The 17,734-nt window shown below is 37.1% G+C and overlaps 1 protein-coding gene across 1 annotated transcript in view; it reads left to right on the top strand.

Annotated features, from left to right (window-relative positions):
* The window catches only part of TENM4 (teneurin transmembrane protein 4), a 3,002,963-nt gene that overhangs the window by 1,903,379 nt on the left and 1,081,850 nt on the right, over positions 1-17,734 (top strand). The window lies entirely within an intron of this gene.

The following is a 17,734-nucleotide window of genomic DNA, read 5'->3' as shown; positions in this document are numbered from 1 at the left end:
TGAAAAAACTACTTCAGGCCGGGCGCGGTGGCTCACGCCTGTAATCCCAGCACTTTGGGAGCCCGAGAAGGGCTGATCACGAAGTCAGGAGATGGAGACCATCCTGGCTAACACAGTGAAACCCCGTCTCTACTAAAAATACAAAAAAAAATTAGCCGGGCGTGGTGGCGGGCGCCTGTAGTCCCAGCTCCTGGGAGGCTGAGGCAGGAGAATGGTGTGAACCCGGGAGGCGGAGCTTGCAGTGAGCCAAGATCGCACCACTGCACTCCAGCCTGGGCGACAGAGCGAGTCTCAGAAAAAAAAAAAAAAAAAAACTACTTCAAATACCAGGCTTGTTTCTCCCAATCTCTTTGTTTTCCAGGATCTTAGACCTATAATTTTTCAATGACTTGGAAGGTCTCCACTTCCTTCAAACTATATTTTTGTTTGTTTGTTTTGACTTCGCTTTTCTAGTTATTTTTAACACGATGGTTACCAATTTTATGTCTATCTGTCTACCAATCTGTTTGTCTATAACCTGTACTGCAAATCATACTTTTCCCTTAACAACAGACCTTCACCATTTTTCCATATCTATATGTAAATATCCACCTCATTCTGCTTTTATGATTTCAGCCTATTACATTGTATAAATGTAGTTCCCTATTGATGGACATTTAGGTTGTCAACTAAATGTCACATTGTGTGTGTGTGAATATATCTATAAGATAAATTCTAAAAGTGAAGTTGCTACATGTTAGCAAATTGTCTTCCAAAAAGTTATACCAATTTACATTTCTACCAAAAGTGTATGAGAATATCTGTTTCTCCATAGGCTTACCACCACTAGATTTTACCCAACTTATAAATTTTGTAATCAACTTTTAATCATGCTTCCAGATTCCATTTTTTCCCTTGCAATCCAGTCTCCCTGTATGGACACATACATTTATAAATCATAAAACCTGATCATGTCTCTTTTCTCTTTAAAACCTTTCTGTATTTGTTTTTCCTCCCCATAGCCAAAGGATCATGTTTGTAAAAAAAATCACTCACTCTCCTCTCTGCTACTTCCCAGCTCCGTCTCCTGTACAACCCCATGGACTAGCCATATTAACATTTTCCTAAATATATACACTTTTCCGCAAATGGCACATCTGCATATTCTCCTCCTTCTCTCTGGAATACTGTCCCATCTTTCACCTATATAAGAAAGGATAAACTTCAACATCCAGCTTATAGGTTACATGTTAACTCTTTTGATAAACTTTTTCCTACAAACCTCACCTTCCCCCCAAATACACAGAACAAATGGTCAATTTTTCCTTTCTTTACATAACCATTGTTCATTATAAATACCTCTCTTGTAGCACTAAAAACACTGAATTATATAACTGTTCATCTGTCTGCCCACCATTATGAGCTAGTTGAAGGAAGGGCCCATATCTCATCTTCCCCATTCCTAGGCCCAGCAGAATGCTTGACATAGAGAAAGAACTCAAAAAAAATTTTTCAAAGAATAGATGCAGCGCATATTACCTCTGTAAAACGCCGTCATTCAGCACAAGTGTTTTCACAGCAGCTTCCGAGTCCTCAGAACTGGGAATACTTGAGCAAATTTCTGTTTGACCTAGATTTAGCATTCAAATCTCAGTGTGGGCATACTAAACCCCAAGAGAGAAACAATAGAGGATTGAGTTATTAGATAGAATTCATACTTTGGGCAACAGTTTTCCCTTCAATACCTAAAGCCATTTGTGTTCAAATTTAGACCCTTAGGGTTGACACAACAAGTGTACATTTTGGTAGTCCTTATTCTACAGCTTCCATCAAAATATGCAAATATGTTGAACCTGGTTTGACCTCTGGCATGAGACCTGCCATGTGTTTACTCTTTGTATAGTCCCTCTTGAAATATACACTTATTTTTTAGACAGATTTTTTGACAGGCAGGGTTCTTACCCTGTTGATAAAAAATATGAGAAGAAAAGCACAAGTGATTCATTTGCTTTAGGAAAATGAATCTGTGTGCTTACCAAGGAATATTTTATCACCCCAAGGACAGAACATTTCCAGCCTATTTCAATGCTATGTAGCGCAGGGAGACTGTAACAACACCAGTGAGGATTATGATCTGTGACTCATCTTCTCCCCTAAGGGACTCTGATTTGCTATACCTCAGTGGCTAGTCCATTTGGTTCCTAGTGCGATTCGATTCTATTCCTGACTAGATGCTCCCATCTAAACAGTAAGACAACATCCATCTCCTCAGATGTCTAGAGACATGATAATGACTATGGTAAATATGGTTTTAGTATTATTCATTTGGATTCAATGCAGCTCCCAGAATCAGAGGAGCCTGAGATGTCAGGGATTTTAAAGGCCTTTACAGTTCTTGAATTTTCTCTACAACATCTCCACCAAGTGGTCACACCACCTTTATTGGAGTATTTCCCGTTATAGGCAGCTCATTGCCTTCCACCATGTGATTGAGGAAGTTCTTCTCTCATGTCAGTTCTGAAGAATCTTGTTTCTTGGTGATTTCTACATGTGAACCCTAAGAGGAAATCTAATCTTCTTCAGAGTTGTTGTCCTGGTTTTACACCTTCCAAATGAGAACCCTCCAAATACTTGAAAGTCTTCTAACATGCATGCTGAGTCATTCATTCTCCCACCTAAAACTTCCATGCTTTTTTAAATTTCCCTTGGAGACTCTGCTTTTGAATCTTCACCATATCATTCATTCAGTAAGCTAAGAATAATGCTGATTTCTGCATTATCCCAGCTGTGTCAAAGGGCCCATTGGATGGATTCCTTGATGGATATGCAAGAACCAGGAAATGGGAAAGGAGAGGAGCAGATTCTTCCATTCTTTCTTCCTAAAATAGCCTTTAATAACAGATCCTCTATTCATGCAGAGAGATTTCTAAAACTCCTTTTTTTCCATCTCCTCTTCAGTGGAATGGTCTTTTACCTCCTCCTTATTATGATTTTGCAGAGACTGCTTAAATACCAGTTCTCCTATGGAGGCTGTGTGGGTTTCTGTGAGTTCTTGCATATTAAAAAGGAATTGAGTGAATATTAAATCAAAAACTTCAACAAGCATAGATGATGGAAAATTTGGTGTTTGGGTGTCAGTTGGATACAGAGTCAAATCCTGATTCTGCTTCTTGTTTGCTGTGTGTTCTTAAAAAAAACACTTTGTCTCTCTGAGCCACAGACTTCTTATCTGTAAAGTAGAGGTAATCCCAATTATCATGATGGCTTATTACAAATTAGTGATAATATATATATAAAACTTAGCACAATTCCTGGAAAACAGCAGATGCTTAATAAATAGTAGATTAAAGATTATTCTTCATGTTGTAACTTGGTTCCAATTCCAGATCTCTCATAAGGTGTAAAATCCTAGAAAACCATTATTCTCACTTCTAAAACTGGATAACAATTGGACCTAACTTCTAAGGGTGTTTGTTTAATCGGTTGAAATAACATATCCGTTGAAAGAAATTCTCACAATTTATTAAATATGATAGATGTTCTTTCAGAAGTAAAAATTTATGGAGAAAGACTCTGTTTAATTTAGCTTCATGTTCCCACCACGAAGTCTGGCACACAGGAACTTTCTATAATACTCTTTCTATAATACTCTTTACTTTCTATAATACTTTCTATATTACTTTCTATAATACTCTTTCTATAATACTCTTCTCATTGCCTAACTTAAAATGTTAGGCATTTCTATAATACTTTCTATAATACTGTTCTCATTGCCTAACTTAAAATGTTAGTGGCCTTCTATCTTTCTCTGTAAGCCTACATACGTGACCAGGAGACGCAGTGATACTCCAGGGCAATGGTGCCCTGTGGAGGTAGAAGTGAGAAGAAGTGTCAAAGTATTCCCTCCAATACCAGACTCTGCCCTCAAGGAGTTCCCCACCCAGTACAGGGAACAAGATATCAATAGCTAAGTACATTACAGTATTAGCATGAAGGCATGTGTTGGGGATAGTGTAAAAACAAACAGTCAACTCATGGAGGAAACATTAAGAAGAAGGTCGGTGATCATATAAAGCCTAACACAGGTTTTTAATAAATGAATAGGAGTTGGCTAAGCAGATCAAGTAAGGTGGGCATTCTTTAAAAAAGAAAGCATTTGCAGAAGCATGGAGCTGTAGTAAACAGGATTCTTTGTTCTGGGAAGAGCAAATAATTTCCTAAGACTAAAATGTAGGATAACATCAGGCAGGAGAAGCTTGTGGGGCCAGACATGAAGGGACTCATGCTCTCTTTTAGGGAATTTGGATGTTATCCTGCAAGTAGTGGGTTGCTAATAAAGGTCTTTGGTCAAGAGTGAACTCATCTGATTAGTACTTTAGAAGTACTTTGCCAGTGACTTTGTGGAGGCTGAATTGGCACAGAAGGAAAACTGATCATCAGAGGACCTCAATTAAGACTGTGTTACTTTACCTCCTTCTGCTCCTAATCCTTAATATATATGAGTCATTTGTGCATAAATTCAGAGTGTCAGCCATTTGGCAATAAAACTCCAAAAGAAATCAGAATGCCTGGAGAGATAATTGTTGCATTTTATTTCTTGTGTTCACTGCTACTTTGGCAGGCCCCAAAGATAAATAGAGACCAGAAAAGTAGCACCCTTGCCCCTTTCCTCCTCCCGCTCACCTAGAACACTTGCTCTTTTCTCTGTACAGACTGCTGGAGATTTCTGGTCATTAGACTTGGCTTCATCCATAACACAACCAGCCACATTGTGTGCAGTCCCCTTCACCCCAATTTCTGTGTGTGTTTGTTCATGAAAGGCCTTCCTGCCCTGGTTTCCCTGGAAGGGAGTGTTGGAGTATGAGGGTTGTTTCCATGATCACAAACTTCCAAAGCCAAGAATGGCTTGCTCCGGGACATTTCTGGAGAAGGTCATGATCTGTATGAGTGTGCAAGCCATGCTTGAGCTACAAGCTTTGTAAACCCAAATCATTACAATCTGGTGTGTTGCAAGCCTTGAACAAGGCCCAGTGTTTGTACATTTGGACTGTGTAATATAGACGCTGCATGCATCAGGACTTTTTTTTTTTTTTTGTCAGGGATGTGATGTGTAGTTTAGTAAACTTTGTCTCTAATGATCTTGCCTCAAAGAGAAAGCTTTGTGATAGTCAAGATATATGAAAGATGAGTCCATTCAGCAGATCTGTTTGTACCTGCCATGTGCTAGAAATATACATCGAATAAGACCAAGACATTGTCCTATACCTATGTGCTAACATTAATAATGGCTACTCTATATTAAATGCTTACTATATATCAGGAGCTGTGGAAGATGCTTTCCAATTGCTATCTAGTCAATCTTCATAGGAACTCTATGAAAGAAATCCAATTATTAACTCAATTTCAAAAATAAGAAAGCTGAGTTTTAGAGAAGTTAAATATCTTGACCAGGTTTACACAGCCACTAAATATCATAGCTGGAAACCTACCCACATCCATCTGACTCAAATGTCTGTGCTATTTTCATTGGATATCCTGCCTTAAGATGCTGACAGTGAAGCGTAAGAGAAGCATGTAAACAGAAAAAGTGCAATTTCAAGTGGTAAATGGGGATCTTAAAATGCCAAAGGAACATAGAAGAAGGGTCCTGTGATGTCAGAGAAGGCTTTGATGAGGGAAATATGTTCCAGCGGCATTCTACCTGTAAACACAAGTATCTAAAAAAAGAAAGGGGATGAGTTTTTGATAAAGGGTATGCAAAGGACTGCCATTGTGAGACAATACATAGTCCATGGTGGACATTCCATTGGCTGCCATCATGAAGAAAGACCATGAGAAGTTCAGGCTGGCAGGAATGGATGTTGTTTGAAAGACAGTGACAGATCAGACTGCAAAGAAAGTTGGGGGGCAGATTTTGGAAGGATTCTGTACAAAGTAATGATGAATTTGTATTTCAACCTGTAACCAAAATTTCTTCCATGGATTGGTTACAGAACCATCTGATAGGCCTTTTAAAAATATAAATATCAGGCATCAGCCCAGGAGACTCTAATTTATTTGAACAGTGATTCTCAAAGTTCAGTATTTATCAGAATCACCTGGAGCATTAATAAAAAATACAGAGACCTCACCTCTGTATGTTTACCAAGTTTCCCAGATGACTCTAATATACTCTAACACCTGAGAACTACATGTCTAGGATGAGAAATAAGAATCTGTTTTTGTATACATTTTCTAGGAGATTTTTATATGCTAACAGATTGAAGTATACAGACATAGACAACAGAAACCCACAGAAATCTTGCTATTATTGCTTAGTTGACAATAAAAATTTTAATGATAAGTCTTTAAAATAGCAATATCATATTAAGGCTTAAAACAACATTAATGTCTGATATTAGAGAAGGACTTACAGATTTCAGTGTACCATAGCAGACTCCATCACTTTACCTGTAAAATGAGAATAATAATGGGATCTATTCCCTGCAGGTCTTACAAGGTTAAAAATAAGGCCTTATTCCTAGGCAAATACAGATATGCTTTGATTCACTGGAGAATAGTTTGCATTTTATAAAAATTTATACAGATGTCATTGTATAGCATGTCTTCTATTTTGTGTCTGGCTTCTTTCTCTCAGTCTAGTTGTTTTGATATTTATTCTTGTTCTTCTGTGTATCAGCCTTTCATTCCCTTTTGTTGGTGAGTGGCATTGCATTGTATAGATTTGTGCCAGGGTTTGTCCGTGCATGTGTTTATGGACATTTGAATTGTTTCCAATTTGGGGCTATTTCAAATAAAGTTGCTATGAATGTGTAGAAAGAAAGGGACCATGTGTGCACACATGCATGTGTGCATGTGCATGTGTGCATGTATGTTTGTGTATGTACAGAATAGTGACTCATAGAGTCCTTCTTCTAACACCTCAAACATAGCACAAGTACCAGCCTCTTCTACTGTGTAATTTCCCCAATCCTACCTTGGTAATATTCCTTAACTTTATTTCATTACATCTACCCAAGCATTTTTATGATAAAGAAAAGAATGAAGGAGCCATCACTCTATCTTTAAATTTAGGAAGCCTAACTTTAAATCTCTGTAGCTCATCACCTTCTCTCTGTCCTAGCTTCAAAATTATTCTAACACACCTTATTATTTCTTCAAGATCAAAATCACACCCTTAGCCTATTCAAAGTCTGTGAGTTGGTCTAGTGTGCTTCATCTTCTACACTCTTCCCCAAGGATCCAACCATCTAGCACCTCTAAAATGCTTGCTATTTCCTGAAAGAAACTTGCTCTGTCTTGTCACTAGGTCTTACATGAAACGTTCTTCCCATCTGATCTGCCAAGTGAACACTTTGCTTGACATCACTTCCTCTGTAGATCTAACATCACTTCCTCTGTAGATCCTGACTCCTCAACAGTGAGGCACTTGCTCTTCTCTATTTGCACAGCTCTCTGTACACTTTTTTGCAGCAGTGCTTATTATGCTGCACTGGGATTGATGAATTGTACATATCTATCCCTATCTTTGTCTCTCTGTATTCCCAGAGCCTTACACAGGATCCAGCACATTAAAAGTACCCAAATACTAAGCCTGCTGTTAGTTAAATTTCAAGTTAATTTCTAAAACCCCAACTTTATCACAAAGATGTTGCAATCATGCTTTGGTTTCTGAAACAATTGATGATTTGGTAAAACTAGTCAGTGACAACCTAAGCTGGTCTCATTTCCTGATCCAAAATTGGTCCTCACAACTTTCTCTTCTCCTGGTGATGATTCTTCACTCTCACTGGGGGAACCTCTGAGATTTCAAAGGGGCTTTCCATCTTGGGAAAATACCAATGTGTATTTTGGGTAAGCCATTACATTTCTTGCCTGCGGCAAGACTCTTTGCCTTAATTGGGATTCAGTTGCTCATGTCAGTTTTGAAAAAGCAAGTACATTGGCATGAAAAAATACTACTCAAATCTTTGGTGTCCAATTAAAAGTCATTGAAGTCTGCCCAGACAAATAATTTCAGCAAAGACAATCTAGGCAGTCAGTCAACAAATATTTAACTATTATGAACCAGGTACTTTTCTAAGCTGTAAGGCAACAAAGCAACTGTGAGAAGCCACAACTTCAAGAAACTTCCAACTTGGGGGAAGAAACAATAAGCAAATAGATACATGAAAAATGCTATAATCTCAGATTTTGAGAAGCGCTATGATGGAAACAATATTGGAGGATCGTGGTGGAAGAACTGTCTAGCTCAAGGAGGGAAGAAAAGGATTTTCAGAGGAGATGACATTTGAAACCTTTATAGAGAGAAGTCAGCTATATAAACATCTTAGAGGAAAGCACTCCAAGTGGAAGGTACAAGATCAAAAGCCCTGAAATAGGAATAATATTGGTATGCTCTTGGAGCAGAAAAAGCCACTGTGGCAGGAACATAGTGAATAATTGGAGATGTAGACAGGTCCTATGTCTGGACCTACTGTACCCATAAAGAGAAAGTGAGTAGAGGTGAGAATGGAGATTCAGGCAGGTCCAGACATAGGGCTGTGAAGACCACCATAGTAAAGAGGTAAGATTTCATTCTGGTTGCAATGGGGAGATATTACAGAATTTTACAAAAGTAATGTGATCTGCTTAATAATGATTAATGTTCCTTCCCCCTAGCTGCTGTTATGGAGGATCAGTGATGGGAAGGTGGGTAGAGAAGAGCAGTCAGCAGGCTAATGATAGAGTCCAGTGAGGCATGCTGGTGTCTCTTAAACTAGTATTGAAGATGGTGGGGGAAAAATCACATTTCAGTTTGGGTATTGTTTGCTTTTGTTTTATTTATTTATTTATTTTTATTTATTTATTTTGGAATTTGAGCCAACAGAACTTAGGGTTAAAAATTAAGTCTGAGGAAAAAAGAGCAATCAATAATTACTTCTAAATATTTTTGTTGGAGCAGCTGAATGAATGGTGGAGCAATTTACTCAGATGGGCAAGGCTTGGGGAATCTGTTTTATGTGTTTTGAGGTCGTGAAGAATCTGTTTCAGTCATGTTCTCTGAGAGTTCTGTCCGACATCCAAGTAGAGATATTTAGTAAGCAGGGGTAAATCAGTGTATTATTGGGATTTAAAGCCATGCATAAACACGAGATCTGAGAGAAAGGTAAGATAGAGAAAATAACACCATCTAGGATTGAGCCCAAAGCCTGCTAACATTCAAAATTCTGGCAGAGAAGAAGGGTCTAGCATGGGAAAATGAGAAGCAATAGTCTGTGAGAGAGGATGACAAACAGAAGAATGTGATGTTATAGAAGCCAACAGAAGAAATTCTTTCAAAAATGGAAAAAAATGGACAATCATGTGTGTAAATGCTGTTGCAAAATAGAGTGAGATAAAGATAGAGAATTATTAATTTGTATAAGATCTAGATCTCTACTGAACCTCAGCGCCAAACGAAAAGAACAGGAAGTTGTGAGAGGTGAGAGGGATTAATTAGGCAAAGTGATATTGGAATGGGGTCAGAAGAGATCTCTAACAGGGTATAACATACAAGGAAGGAAATGAATTATGAATAGCATTATCCAGGTGAGAGTGAAAGAATGTACCCCAGGCAGAAGGAACAGCATGTGTGAATGCTATAGATGGGGAAGAGACTGGTATATTCCAAGAACTAAAACCCCGATGTGGCTAGGTTGTTTTTAGCCAGGATCAGAGTGGAAACAGACGGGGCTGACAAGATGAACAGGGACCAGATCATGCTGATCTTTGTAGCCCACAATAAGAAGTTAGTTTTCCTTTTAAGCTAAGTACACTAGATGATTTTTAAACACAGAAGGCATAGTCCTATGTATATTTCTTAAAATATTATTTGAATGATTATTACTGCTTCTGTGTGGAAAACAAATTGTGAGGAGGCAATAGTGAATGTTGGGAAAACAACTAAGAAGCTAAGACAGTAGTTTAGACAAGAAATGATGGTGTCTTAGGCTCCAGTGCTAGTAAAGGAGATGTAAAAAGGGGAAAGAATCAACTATATTTGGAAGTTGGAATGCAGATTATACAGCCAGATGTGCTGGTGTGTACCTGTGGTTCTTGCTACTCAGGAGGTATAGGCAGTAGGATTGTTTGAGCCCAGGAGTTCCAGGCTAGCTTGGGCAACACAGCAAGAACCTGTGTCTTTAAAAATACTAATATTAAGCTTGCACAGTTTTAAGGAAGAATAAAGGTGATAACACATGGTAAATGTTCAAGGCAACCATAAGATCTGATACAGAACAGTAATTCAATGAATTGTGAATGTACTTTTCTCAATTTCTACATCCATCAATGTTCCAGACACTGGACTGAAACCCTGGAGTTGGAAGGGAAAGTTCGCAAAGCATCATTTCCTGCATTTGGAGTATACAAATGCAGGAAAGCAAGATGCCTAAGAGAATAGGCTTTGAAACCACAGAGGTTGAGTCTTGAATCTGCTACTCACTAGCTGTGTAATTGGAACAGAGTCTTGCACATGGTAAATGTTCAATAATCTTTGGCAGGATAATTATGTGACCTTAAGCAATTTCCTTAACCTTATTAAATAAGCATAGGCAAGAGAAAGAAGTAAAAGGTATCCAAACTGGAAAAGAGGAAGTCAAACTGTCTCTCTGTACAGATGATATGATGTTATATTTAGAAAAACCTAAAGACTCCACCAAAAAGCTCTTGGACCTGATTAATATGTTTGGCAAAATTGCAACATACAAAATCAGCATAGAAAAATCAGCATTTCTATATACACCAATAATTAACTAATATCCCACAAATATTTTATGTTGTATTCATTTTCATTCAGTTCTCTCTTCAATGTCCCTCTCAATTTACTCTTTGACCTATGGAGTATTTAGATGTGAATTATTTAGTTTCCAAATATTTGAGGAATTTTTAGAAATATACGTTACTGATTGATAATGTAATTCCATTGTGATCAGAGAATATATGTGGTATGACTTGAACCTTCTTAAATTTTTTTGAGATTTGTAGTATAATTTAGAATATGGGTGAGGCTACAAAATGTTCCATGCACACTTAAAAAATTGTGTATTCTGTTATTGTTAGTGTGTCTATAAATGTTAATCAGGTCAGTTTGCTTGATAGTTGGTTGATCTTCTAGATCCTGCTGTTTTCCTTCCTCCTCATCAATTATGGAGAGAAGAGTATCGAAATAGATGGCTATAATTGTAGATTTGTTTATTTCTCCTGCAGTCCTGTTTTTGTTTTCATGTATTTTGAATCTCTGTTGTGTGAATAAATATTTACAATTCTAAGGTCTTTTTCCTGAAATGACCCCTTTATTATTACAAAAAGTCTTTCTGTTTCTGGTGATGTTCTTTACTCAGAAATATACTTTTTATGATGTTAACATATACTACACTTTCACTACATCTTTTTAATATGATTAACATGACAATTTTTCTATCCTTTTAAAACATTTGTGTGTTTAAATCTAAAGTGGGTTTATTGTAGACAACATATAGTTTGATCTCTCTTTTTTACCCACTGTGGTAATCTCTGCCATTTAATTGGCATTTCATTATTTAATGTGATTATTGAAATGAATAGATTTAAATCTACTAACTTGCTATTTGTTTTCTCTGTCTAATCTGTTCTTAATCTTTTTCTTCTTTTTCTGCCTTCTTTTAGGTTAATTGAATATTTTATTATTTTATTTCTTCTGTTGACTTAGCTATAATTCTTTTTTTGTTATTTCTTGCTTTGGAGTTTAGAGTATACATCTTTAGGTTATCACAATCTTTTTTCAAGTAATATACCATTTTATCTAGTAAAATGTATATTTTCTTTACTTGTTATTTATTTTATATTTGCTAAGTTGTTTTTTAGAGGATTTTGAAACTAAGAAAAAGAAAAAAAAAAGAGCAGAGTACCTTTTCCAGTGCTTTTCGTTGCTTTCTATAGATGCAGATTTTCTTCTGGTTTAGTTTTCCTTTGTCTGCAAGATTTTCTTTAGTATTTCTTGTAAAGTAATTTTGCAATTAACAAATTATTTCACCCTTCTTAGGCTGAAAAATCAATATTTTTATTTCACTGTGGCAAGATTTTCACTGGATATATAATTCTGGGTTGATAGGGTGTTTTTTTTTTTTCTTTCAGTGCTTTAAAGATACTCTGAGATCATTCATGCTGGTGTTCATTTGTACGTAATCTTCCCCACACCTGCTCATTTTAAGATGATCTCTTTATCTGGTTTCCACCAAGTTGATTATTATATACCTTAGTGTATTTTTTTTGTCTAGTTAATTGGTTTGAGGCTCATTGTGCTTCTTGGGTCTATGGTATAGGTTTTCATAAAAATTGGGGGAAAAATAGCTGTTATTTCTTCAAATGTTTTTTCAGCCAAACTCCTTTGTAAGTACTCCAGTGACACAAATATTCAGCCACTCAACATTGTTCCATATCTCTCTGATGTTCTGTTCATGTTATTTTCAGTATTTCTTTCAGTGTCTTGAGTTTACACTTTTCTTCTGCACTGCATATTTATCTGTTATTCCCATCTAGTGCATGTGTGTTTTCTAACTGTCAGACATTGTTTTATTCCTCTCTAAAAGTCTGCCTTGTGTTTTGTTGTATCTTCAATCTCTCCTTGACATTCTCATGCTTTCTTCTACCTTCTGGGACACAAAGAATATTGTTACATTAACTGCTTTAATACCTTTTCTACTAGTTCCATCATGTGTACTATTTCTGGGTTGGTTTCAGTTGTTTGATCTCATTATCAGTATCATTTTTCTGCTTCTTTAAATGTCTGGTAATTTTTTATTGGATGCTACTAGTTATATATTTTATTTGGTTGATGGCTGATTTTTTTTGCATATATATATTTATATATATATAAAATATATATATTTAAACTTTATTGTGAAGTACAGTTAAATTACTCGGAAACAATTCTCTTATTAAGTTTGCTTTTAACCAGGATTAGAGGAGCCTTTAGCCTACTGGTAATAATATTATTTTGCCACTAAGATAAAATTCTTCTGAATACCAACTATGAGAAGTTTTTACTCCAGTTGGTGGTAACACAAACTATTTCTAGTCCTGTGTGAGATCCGCTGACTGTTTCTTATATTCCTTTTAGGTAATGCTTCCCTGTCGTTGGTAGTTTCCTTACTTGCACATCTGATCAGTACTTAGAGACTGGAGATAAATCTCTGGAGCACTCTCTCTAAGCAGCTCTCTTTTTCGCTAAGCAGCTCCCTTTTTTTCTGGTATCCTGTCCTGTAAACTCTATTTTATCAACTCTTGGTGTCCTCAGTACTCTGCCTTAGGCCCCATGCTGATGTTGTGGCTAGAAACTCCCTCCAAACAGTAAGCTGGGACAATTGTACAGCTCACCTTGTTAGTTTCCCCTCTATCACTATTTTGTACTGCCTGATGTCCAATGTCTGAAAGCTGTTGTTTTATGTATTTTGCATAGTTGTTTTAATTTATTTTAGACAGGAGGGTACATCTGGTCCCCATTATTTTACTTTGGCCAGAATCCACAGATTTGAATTTTATAGTCTTTAATGCTAGATAAGACATTTACACATTATCTTCTAAGGCAGACAATAGGAAGTTGTTGAAGGCTTTTCAGCTGGGAAGTGTAAGATGTGTATTTTAAGAAATTAGCCCTGATAATCATGGAGAAGATAGTTTGAAAGTGCGAGAAGCTAGAGTCGTAGTTGTTATACATGATAGATTCTAAGTAATTATTTGTTGGATAGTTGATGGAGAAATAAAATTAAGTTGAACACATGAAGTAACAAGATCATCCTGAAAAGTTGAGTGGGATATTCAGATACTAGCTTTCTATACAAATTCAGGGAATAAGAGCTCAAACATACCAGCTTTCACTTATAGTGGGGAGGTGAGAATTACGTTAAGTGCCTTCATTGATTGCCTTGCCTTTGCATGAAAAAGCATAAGAGGAGTAAAAATAAATAAAAGGAAATTAATAAAAACAGGCCTGAGGCTAAGATTTGTCAAATTCACAGCAGGATAAATATTCATTTTTTAATGGAGACTTTTTATTATTATTAAAGTATAAGTGATAATTTTACAAGTGTTACTGTATCTTCCTCTCTTGAAAACCACTGGGGGAAAAAGGCAGGATTCTGATATCTGCCAAATTTTGTTCATTTGTAATCACATGTATCCCCACACTTATCCTTCTCAACACGTGGTACATAAGATCATTGATAGGAGAAAAAAATATGTCCATCAATACTTTCTTACTCAGGTCTAAATTCTGCTCTCATAGACCATAAAATTAGACCGAACAGACACTAAGAGAAACTACATTTGTGAACTACATTGGCAGGACCCCCCAGGGAATAAGAAGCCTATCTATTATTTATGTTTTCTACTTATATTATTTGGATTTTCTAGATGAACCCAAATACAGTGGCCTCTGGGCACTCCAACACAGGAAAAGGCAATGATTTATTGACATATAATGTTAACAACACAAAGATAGTGTGAAACAAATATGGTGATGAGGAGTCATAGCCAAACTGCAGACCAATGGGGATAGTGTATTGCATAAATAGGAGCAAATTCAAGTTGTTTTCATTACATACACACAGAGCTAGCACCAACTTAAGAACAGGGAGCCAGGGATGTGATGTACTTTGGGGAAGAAAAGATAAACCGACTTTGAATATCTCAATTAGAATATATATGATCTGAATGACAGCTGTCATTTACAGATCTCCTTGAAATCCATTCCCTCTCTGGGGCCTTACAAGGTGAGTAGGAAGGTTTCCGTAATTGCACAGAAAAAGAAACTGAACTTTAGAGATGATAAGTGATTTAAAGTCTCATCTGTCTAGTACTTTTGTACACAATCTCTTCCCCTTGGTGTTGAGATCTAACACACTATCAAAAACCCCTGTTGCTCTACTATTAGTGGACTCTCACAGAGAATCTATATGAGAGAATCTCTATCTCATAGAGACCCTATGGAGCATAGGGCCTCGTATGCTCCATTTGAAACTCTCATATTCTATTCTAAGACTTCAATTTGTGCCCAGTTACTTTCTACCTGAATTGACCCTTTAGCATAGCTATTTGGACTGAGCTGACCCTTCACTTAGATTGTACTTCTGACTTGTATAACCCACCCTTCTGGCACACCCCTTCCCTGAGCTCTGAATCTCAGGATCCCAGCCTGAGTTCTGCACGCCTATGAAAGGAGTTGAGACACTTGGAGTTATAGGATTTAGCAGTAGAAACAGCAGGGACTTTCGAGCCAAGACTAGCCTATGTTTAGATCTTAGTTACCATGTTTGGATACTTACCTACAGGATATACACCTGGGATAGGCCATTAAATCTCTTTGAGCCTTAAGGTTATCCTCTGTAAAATGAGGGTATTAATTATTTCAAGGTTTCTCAACATCAGCACTGTAAACACTTGGGGCTAGATCATTCTTTGCTGTGGCAGCTGCCTTATGTATTATAGAATATTTAGCAGCATCTCTGACCTCTATATAGTAGATGCCAGTAACACCACTCCATCCTAAGTTAGCGAGATCAACAATGTCCCCAGACATTGCCAAAAACCCTCTGGATGGCAAAATTGGCCCCAGTAGAAAGCTACTGGGTTATTGTAAGTATTACAAATAATATATATGAAGTTTCTTGCATATAGTAATTGCTTAACACAAGGAAGCTGTTACTATCAACATCATCATTATCAATATGACACAGCTAGGAAATGCCAAGACTGGATCTCAAAATCAGGTTCTCCTGCTCTTAATTCTTCTAAAACAATGGACACAAGTGTATTTGAGAAAATTGGTGAAATCAGGAATAAAGTGGTGGTCTGTGGAGATTGATTAATAGACACTCAGGACCATGAAGTCGAGCAAACTTTTAGACTTTATCATGTGGGCGGTGGTGAACAAATGACTTCAGAGCATCAGAAGGATATATACAAAGATGTGTATTATTAAATGTAGGAAATAAAAGTTTCCTTTATTAAACAATTTTTTTTTTAGTGGGGAGGGTAGGCATGGAGAAGGAAAATGATGGTTCTTACTTTGAGGAACCAGGTCTCAGAAAGTAGAAGAACCTGAGATACTCCAGAGAGCTACGTATCAGGAAGCAGTGGATGGTCTCTTCAGGATGCCACAGCTGGGTTGAACGAACAACTACTGCTTTTCAGCCTTTGAATCACTCTGCTTAAGTTAAAATTCCCAGGAAAGAGTATCTAGTTTGCATAAAGCCCATCTTGTGCACACTCTGTCCAGGAGAAAACTGGGCACCTCAGAAAAGTAAAATATCTCGACATGGCATTTAGGCTTACTGTGATCTAAGTCCAGGGCTGTGCTTCCTACAGCTGACTCTCTTGAACCAACAGACTAACCAGGGCTCAAACACTGGGAAAAAGCAGTTCCCATCTGAGAATTGAAGAGTTGTTAGCAGGGAAAGGAAAATTCTGAGTAGATAAAAACAATAGCCATCCCTCCACTTCAGAGAAGTAAAAGAGCTGGAGATGGGAGTATGACTGGAAGTGAGGCAAATGGTTAGAGCATTTTCCCCCAATTCAGAAACTAGGTGATGAGCTTGATTCAGGTGTAGACAGTGCATAAGGCAATACAGAAATGGACTAAAAGCAAAGAAGCTGACATGTAGACATAACAATCCATATTCAGAACCCACCTATTAAACACACCCTTGTGCAGCATGCCAGGTTTTGATCTGGCGTTCTGGGAGAAAGAAAGAAATCTTATTCTCCTCTGAACTAGGATGGCAAGGACAAAACCTAAGGAGCCTGAAGACAATGGCTTCACCACTAGAGAATTAGGAAGGCCACTCTGATGTGATGTTTTTTAGAAGTTATGGTGAATATCCCAGAATTCATGAGCAACAAGAATAGTCTTTTATAATAATGACAGAATCAAAGATTGCATGGGTCAGGAGAAAGTCAGAAGACTTGGCTGAGTGAGTCAGAGGATAGTCAGCTGTAGGAAGCACAGCACTGGATATAGGTCAGTGTTAACCTAGATGCCATGTCAAGATAACTTACTTTCCTGAGATTTGGTTCCCTCTTAGAAAATGAGATAGTATTGATTTTTCCAAGATTATTTTAAATACACTTAGCACAATGCCAAGCACATGAGAGATGCCCAATACGTTTTACTCAACTAGCAGGGAAAAAATTCTAGGTAAAGAGCACAGTGTGTCCCAGGGCTTGGCAGGCAGGAAGGAAAGAAAGACTGATTTGCATAGACTCCTATCTGTCAATAGTTCAGTGTGACCAGGACAGTGGTCCTCAAATTTTTGGCCTCAAGACCCTTTTATACTCTTAAAATTTATTATGAATTGTTTATGTGGGTTATATCCAGTAACATTTACCATTTAAGAAATTAAAACAAAGAAACTTTTAAAAATTTATCAGTCATTTAAAATAACAATAAGCCTCTTACATGTTCACATAAAAAACATGCTTCATAAAAAGATATTTTTTTCAAAACAAAAGTTATTTTATAATTTTTCAAGTCCCTTTAATATCACTTAATAAAAGACAGCTGGATTATCATAGCAGCTACTGCACTGAGTCTGTTGCAAAAAGTACACATCACATAGCCTCTGGAAAACTCTGTAAATCCATGAGACTATGGGAGTGAAAAGGCAAGTAGCATCATAATATTATTAAGAAAATAACAGGTTTGACCTCGTGGACCTCTTAAAAGAATCTTGGTGACCTGCAGAAATCCCTGGAACAC

The sequence above is a fragment of the Pan paniscus genome, chromosome 9 (assembly GCF_029289425.2).
Source record: "Pan paniscus chromosome 9, NHGRI_mPanPan1-v2.0_pri, whole genome shotgun sequence".
Lineage (NCBI taxonomy): Eukaryota > Metazoa > Chordata > Mammalia > Primates > Hominidae > Pan > Pan paniscus.
Note: the sequence above shows the minus strand (reverse complement) of the source record. Positions and strands in the feature narration are given on the sequence as shown.